At 45.3% G+C, this 7747-nt stretch overlaps 1 non-coding gene and 1 pseudogene across 1 annotated transcript; both read right to left on the reverse strand.

Annotated features, from left to right (window-relative positions):
• Window positions 1-606: 606 nt before the first annotated feature.
• On the reverse strand, window positions 607-760 carry LOC119626112 (U1 spliceosomal RNA; annotated as a pseudogene).
• A 3658-nt stretch (window positions 761-4418) lies between these two features.
• On the reverse strand, window positions 4419-4521 carry LOC119626091 (small nucleolar RNA U13). The gene has a single exon (XR_005242280.1). It is a non-coding gene; the product is annotated as a small nucleolar RNA U13 (small nucleolar RNA).
• Window positions 4522-7747: the final 3226 nt, after the last annotated feature.

Consider the following 7747-nt stretch of genomic DNA (forward strand, 5'->3'; position numbering starts at 1 on the left):
ATAGAAAAATTAGCCGGGTGTGGTAGCATGTGCCTGTAGTCAACTACTCTGGAGGCTGAGACACAAGAATTGCTTGAACCTGGGAGGCGGAGGCTGCAGTGAGCCGAGATTGTGTGACTTCACTCCAGCCTGGGTGACAGAGAGAGACTGTCTCAAACCAAAAAAAAAAAAAAAAAAAAAAAAAAGAGGGGGAGAGAGAGATGAGAGGCTTTGAGGAACCTCTTGAACATAGAACAATGTAGGGTGTGGGTGTGGGTTGCCCAAAGCCAGCCCAGTGAAGAATGGGGTTGAGCCAACCTTCAGGTCACAGCTTCTACTGCCAGCCTGGCACCATTCAGGAACCACACACAGCCCAGATGGATAGCTTTCCTAGGCCTTCCTTTTAAAAAGTGTGAGTCTCCCTCATCCAAGTTATAGGAAAGCAATAGAGACTTGACTGAAAGAAAAGGATTCATTCCACACTACGTTGGAGAAACCAGCTCAGAACAATAGGTGTGTAATTCTCAAAGCAGATAATTTTGCTAATTCTTGCCTTTGGATTTCTTTGTTTTTAGTTTAATGGAATTTTTATTTATTTATCTTTTAATTTTAACTTTTATTTTCTAGTAGGGGAGAGCATGAACGCAGTCCCCTACTACCACAAATTATGTAGTCGAGTTTCCCACATTTGGGGAAACTGCAGGGGTCAGCACATCTGAAGTGCAATGGATAAGGCTTGCCCTGGGAAAACCACTTCCATGATCCCTTGTCAGGTAGTTAAATTTTTTAGAGACAGGGTCTTGCTATATTGCTCAGGCTTGAGTGCAGTGGTATCATCATAGCTCACTGCAGCCTTGAATTCCTGGGCTCAAGGATTTCAAAGATCCTCCTGCCTCAGCCTCCACAGTAGCTGGGACTATAGGCTTAAACCACTGTGCCTGACATTAAAAACAAAACAAACAGAAAAACAAATAAAAAATGGCAGCAACTACCCAAAGCTCAGCGTTTGATGTTTGTAACACATGCCTTATCTCTGAGAGGCATGAGATGAGATGTAACCTCGTCCCTGTCTTTGTTGCCCGATGGACATGATGACGGAAGTGCAATGTGTTTGATGCTGAAATCACACAACATACTGCCATCATCAGTTAAATGATGACTCTAGTACAAATTATTCATTTAGTGTTCAGGAGGGAGTTGAACCAGATTTTGTGGATGTCTCTAATTTTAGATGACAAGGGGGCAACGTTTGGGAGTCTCCAAGGTAGCCAGGCAGAAAGGGAGGTAGTGTGATTTTTCACAGGTGGATCCCAGGTGCCCTCTTTCCTCTGGGGAGTGTCAAGATTCTTACAGGCACCACAAAACCCAGAAGAGCTTGGGACTTGAGAGCAGAGCCAGAGTGTGCCCTTGCTTTTTTTTTTTTTTTTTCATACAGAGTCTTGCCCTGTCTCCCAGGTTGGAGTGCAGTGGCACAATCTCAGCTCATTGCAACCTCGTCCTCCCAGGTTCAAGTGATTCTCCTGCCTCAGCCTCCCAAGTAGCTGGGACTACAGGCGTGTACTGCCATACTCAGCTAATTTTTGTAGTTTTAGTAGAGATGGGGTTTCATCATGTTGGCCAGGCTGGTCTTAAACTCTTGGCATCAAGCGATCCGCCTGCTTCGGCCTCCCAAAGTGCTGGGATTACAGGCGTGAGCCACCATGCTTGGCCCAGAGTGTACCCTTCTGCTGCCATTGTTTCAGGAGGAAATTCAGTTAATTGAAGGACAGTCCTCGGGATCAGTTTTCAGGCTAGAGTTAGCACCCTGGGAGGATGGTGGATGGGGTGGAGAGAGGGGCTTTTCTAGCTAAATGTAAGCAATGGGCCTGTTCTTTAAATATCCTTGCAGCTGGATTTCAGTCTCTCACCCCTCTGGAGCTGTGAGGACTTCAACTAGATTGTTTTCATTCAAGAAAAAAAAATTCATGAATTGCTTACGGACTTACAATTCTTGTTTCATCTATATATTCCCTCTGTCTGGAATTATGACCAACACACAGTAGGTGCTTACTAAAAGTTCAATGATTAGATGACCAGGTGAACTGTAACCTCCCCTCTGTTGTCAATTTTTGTTTACCTGGTTTTTGTTTGTTTTCCCCACTTGTTCTCATTCTCCTGTGGGAGCAGAGGTTGTATCTGTCTTCATGAGGACTATTTCCCCAGCACCTAGTGAGGTCCTGGACCTGGGTCCACTAGGTGGAAGTCAATTGAATGAATGGGTGGAATATTTTGGAGCAGACGCCAGGCCTTACTACTGCTCGGCCCGAATACCTACTGCTCGGGGCCTTCTCTGGCTGCCATACCCATGGGGGTAGCCCCCATCCTGTGACTGCACTGGGTATAAATACCCCAGCTCTCACCTGAGACATTCTATGTGACTCCAGAGTTTCCCAGGTGTGAAGTCCCCTTGACTTTCAGAGATGGCAGGGACTCGATGATATTCTCCTTATTGATTGCCTTCTCCTACCTCACTTTTCCACTGCTGTTTCCTGGATCACTTACTGAATAAACAAGTTGCACTTGAACCTTTATCTCAGGATCTACTTCTGGGGTAACCCAAAGTAAGATGATAGACATCTTATCTCCCAGTGATGACAACCTCATCGGGAGAAATAGTGTATTTTCCCTCCCAACATTTTATTTAGAAGGACTTCAAGCCAAAGAAAAATTGAAAAAATATATACACTTTCAACCAGTCTCACCAATCAATAATATTTCTCCATATTTGCTTTATCTGTCTCTCTCTTCTCTCTCTTTATAGACAGATGATAGACAGATGACAGACAGATGATAGATAGATAGATAGATGGGTAAGTAGATAGATGATAGATAAGATACATTAGATAGATAAAGCTATGTGAGAAAGAGAGAGAGTCTTTATTTTTATTTTTGTAGAGATGGAGTCTTGCTTCATAGCCTGGGCTGGTCTCGAACTCCTGGGCTCAGGTGATTCTCCTTTTTCAGTGTCCCAAACTGCTGGATTACAAGTGTGAACCACCATGCCCAGCCTGAGTCTTTATTACTTATTTTTATTTTCTCAGAGGGAATTTGTTTTTATTGATACAGTTGTCCATGCGAAGAATCCTGGATTTCCTCTGGTAAAGTCTGATCAATACAAGGTGGTAATAGTGTCCACTTGTCAGTTTTCATTAATAAAGAAATGACTGCAAACTTCCATAGCCAACGTGGACGAAAGCCAGCATGAAATAGAGGTTACTCTAACCTCAAAGCTCCAATGTTGCACAATGCACAATAAATCCATTATTAGAGAATCTAGACTTTAGAATCTAGAGATTTCAGAGGAAAACTCGCATGTAAATATATATATTACATATATCATTTTCTCCCAGAACATTTGAAAGTAAGTTGCAGACTTCATAGAATTTCACCTGTAAATTCTTTAGAATGTGTCTACCAAAACAAGGAGCATCCTCCTACATAACCAGAAAGAGCCTCATCACACCCAATGAAACAGACATTGATACAAGAATAGTGTCAAATATACAGTCTATACTCAGATTGCCCCGGTTGTCCCAATAATGTCCCTGAGAACTGTGGGACAATGTGTCTTCACACTCTACCACTAGCCCCTTCTGTACTGGGGCTCATACAACACTCTTCTGAGCATAGGACTATCCATTAAATGCAGGCCAAATTGATCATAATGAAATAGCTTCCCAAGGACCAGAAGATAGAGATATTTAAGTTGTGCTTCTGGCAGAGAGACAAATATTGCCACCAGACTGTGGGGTATGGCAGGGTTCCTTGACTCCTAGTTAAAATATCTGAAGGCGCAGAGCTGGGCCCCGCCACAGCTCCCCACCCTCTTCTCCAGAGTCTTTTTCCAGAGAGTCCTGGCCTAGGGAGAGGAACTCCTCCTCCAGGTAGACCAACCTTGCAGCTCTGAGTTCAGTTCCTGATTTCGGATGGTTCTGCCATGACCAGCAACAGACTTGAAACTTTATTTTAATTGGAAGGAAAAAGAAGTGAGGTCTGAGAACGCAGTGGCTGTCCTTGGAATTTGGGACTGGTTACATAATTTGCCAGGCTCAGTACAAAATGAAAATGTAGGTCCTTTGTTCAAAATGTATTTTGAATTTCCAGCGGGTGTGGGCAGAGCATTGTGACAAGTGCAGGGCCCTTCTAAGAGTGGGGCCCCGTGTGACTTTGCGGGTCACAAGTCTGTGACGCTGGCTCTGTGGGTATTTGCCTGCAGCCTGGATTCACAGAAGGCCTTTCTGAACTTTGAAGTAGTGAGTATTGACCAAAGGCTTGAAGGTCTTGTGGCACATGGGAAGAAATTAAGGTGGAAAAGACTTAGTCCCATGCCAAACTGGTCAACAACAATTATAACTCAATATTTCCTCAGGAGAACAGCGTCTACAGTGTTTTGGTTTTCATGTCAGATAGTAATGTGCTGACTTCAAAATGAGGTTCGAGGGTGGCACATCTCACCCATGCATGTGAGCACCCGATCATCACACTCAAGAACTACAAAAGCATCTGCAGTTCTTACGAGTGCATCTGCAGTTGTCACATATTCGCTGTCACCTTGCAGCACAATATCAGGTCTGGGAGTCATTCTCACCAGCATCACGCAGACATTCTCGTGCATGCGGTAACCGCCCTCTTCTGTTCAGCTGGTTTGACGTGAGACCACTCCCCTTCCCTGTTACTCGGGGCAAGCTGCACCCGTTCCCATCCCATGATGGCCCCCTTCAGCCTCACACCGCATGGAACGTTGCTGAAGCGGTATCAGCAGAATCAGAAGTTGAGATTGCCCATACCCGCCTTGGTCCTTTTCGACACGGATGCAATTCCCCAAAGAGGAAACTGAGGCACTGTCGGCAGAATAACGCATCACCGTTCTGGAAGAGAAACACATGTTCGTCCTGTCTGGATGTTTCCCTCTGAAGACCCTGGAGGATAGGCTATTTCAGCCTGGAGCCAGGACCCTGGGGGGTGGAAAGCAGAGAGACAGAAAAATGGTGCCAGGACCTCGGCAGGACTGGGGACAGAGGAGAGACGGGAGGAGGGGACCCAGGGAGACCAGGCACAGGAGGGGTTCCCAAATGCACATTTTTATGGACTAAATGATGACTTGTGGGGGAAAAAGAAACGTTTTGTGTCTCCCTCTGGACTGTACAAATAAAAGGCTTCCCTTCTGGAAGTAACCTATATTTAAATTCCCTTCCAGACTTGATGGGCACAACTAGCAGGATAAAGCACAGACCCTTGGTGGTAGCCAAAATAAATGTTATGCCATGATTGGGATCTGACAGTGTACCCGGGATGGGTTGAATGGCCAGTGCTAGCAGGAAGGTGTGTAGCTGAAATCAACTGTGAGTTTGTGTCTTGAGTCACCGTCCTCAGTAGGACAAGACATGAAGCAGAGGTTTCAACAAATGCCTGGAAAAATAAACATTGCCAGAGGGAGAAACTAGAACCTTATTGTCAACAGGAAACGTTTCCCTTCTGGTATGTCTGACCCAGAAGCAGTCTTGTTTGGTGTGTGATGCCCACAGTTTCTTTTCCTGGGATGCGATAAAAATAGCCAGGAAGTTGATGTTAACTGAAACCAAAGAATCTGAGACCCTGAGTCCCTGCTCAGCTTGGTTCCCGGAGAGTGCAACAGTGGTCGAGTCTCAGTACTCAAAGGGTGATGAGAAGACCACCAGCATCAGCACCATCCGGGAATTTGTTAGAAATGTTGGATCTTGGGCCCCACCCCAGACTTGCAGCAACAGAATGTGCATTTCCACAAGATCCCCGTGTGACGCAGGCACTCGTTAAGGTCTGAGCAGTGCTGGTTTAAGCACAGGCTTACAGATGGAAAAGGCCAGGGCTCCATGACCTTGGAGAAGCCGTAGAGCCTCTCTGAGCCCCAGTTTCCACTTCCATAAAATAGGCATAAAAATACAATCTATCAGATAGATTTGTTTAACTTCAGAGTTAAATAAAAGGGCGTACATGCAGCTCTTAGGTTAGCATCCCCCAGAAAAAGTGTTGGAAGTATTATCATCATTAACCCGTTTATTACCTTCTGACCATGTGCTCTTGGGCCAGTCACATTGTCTGTTTCTAGGAGTCAGCTAAAGGCACTGTAAACGGTGACCCTCTGTTAAGTTCTTGCTTCATCGTAACCCATTTTTCTTGGCTTAATGATTAGTAGAAGTTCAACAGGCCACAGCTGGAAAGGAAGTTAGAGCTTTTCTAGTGAGTCCAGCCCCTTCACTTCCCACCTGAGAAAACTGAGGCCCAAGGCTTGCCTTGCCTGGGCTCACAGAGCTAAGGGGCTGGCAGCACCAGGCGACAACCATGTTCTTGAATTCCCTGTCCAGAAACTCTCCTCCATGGTAAAAACAATTAGCTACTGTGCTTCGGGCACCTCCTTGGTGCTAAGCTCTGGGCTCTAGGTTTACCAAAGAGCATCTCATTTAATCTGTGGGTGAATCTTCCGTTTCAAAGAGAAGATACTCCTGTTATCAGCTCCCAGAGTTCACTAATGTGCCCAAGGCCACAGAGCCAGTAAGGGGCTAGCTGGGGTGTTCCCAGTGGACCCTCCCCTTCCACCCCAGACAGCCAGGAAGCGGGAGAGACACACGCTGTTAGGCACTTTCGGGTATTGACTCTTATTTTTTGGCCTGGGTGGTAGACACAGGGATATTCTTTTTTTTTTTTTTTTTTTTTTTTTTTTTTTTTTTTTAGACAGCATCTTGTTCTGTTACCCAGGCTGGAATGCAGTAGCACAATTATGGCTCACTGCAGCTTCAACCTCCCAGGGTCAAGCAATGCTCCCATATTGGCCTCTCAAGTAGTTGGGACCACAGGCATGTGCCATCACACCTGGCTAACTTTTTAAATTTTTATTTTGTGAGGAGATGGGAGTCTCACTCTATCGCCCAGGCTGGTCTTGAACTCCTGGGCTTAAGCGATTCTCCCACCTTGGCCTCCCAAAGTGCTGGGATTACAGGTGTGCGCCATCAGGCTTGTCCAGGGATATTCATTTTATTATCACTCTTTAAACTGTACACATGCGTTATATACATCAAATATTGTACACCTGTAACTTAAAAACCAAACGGAAGAGGAATCCTGCAGGTACTTGTATACAACCCCGGGTGGTCTCAAGGCAGAAAGAAGAGGTCTTGGGCTTTGCATAAGAGCAGTAAAAGACCAACCTGGGCTTAGCCTAGGAACCATGCCCTACGGTGCTGGTTAGCACGTGACTGAGGACCAGATAAATGAGCAGGTCTAGAGGTGCTGGGGGCAGAGCTTAACAGGAAGAAGGGGATACAATTTGTCTAAAACTGGGTTATGAAGAAAATAATTTGTCTTTTGTTTCATAAGTCCCAGGTTAGGATAGGTGGATTGGCTTATTCACTTTTACTAATTTCCCCAGACATCAGTGGAAACGATGCATAATTGTATTAATGGTAGAGGGATTTATGATAGTGGAAATTTGGAAACCACCTAAAAGTCCAACTATAGGGCCTAATTTAATAATGTATGGTGTCTGCATATGAGAGATGGCCATAAAAAGCCATTTAAAAATCATGATGTAGGGACTATCACAAGGACATTAAACACAGCTGTGGCCCTCTATTGCAGGTGCCCCCTGTGCCAGGGTCTGCGCTAAGCACAAAACACTTGTCCTGGTCATTGATTCTCACAGTACACCCCCCATTCCACAGAAAGGAAATGGAGCTTTAGAGAGGTGAAATGACTT

The sequence above is a fragment of the Chlorocebus sabaeus genome, chromosome 22 (assembly GCF_047675955.1).
Source record: "Chlorocebus sabaeus isolate Y175 chromosome 22, mChlSab1.0.hap1, whole genome shotgun sequence".
In the NCBI taxonomy this organism is placed as follows: domain Eukaryota; kingdom Metazoa; phylum Chordata; class Mammalia; order Primates; family Cercopithecidae; genus Chlorocebus; species Chlorocebus sabaeus.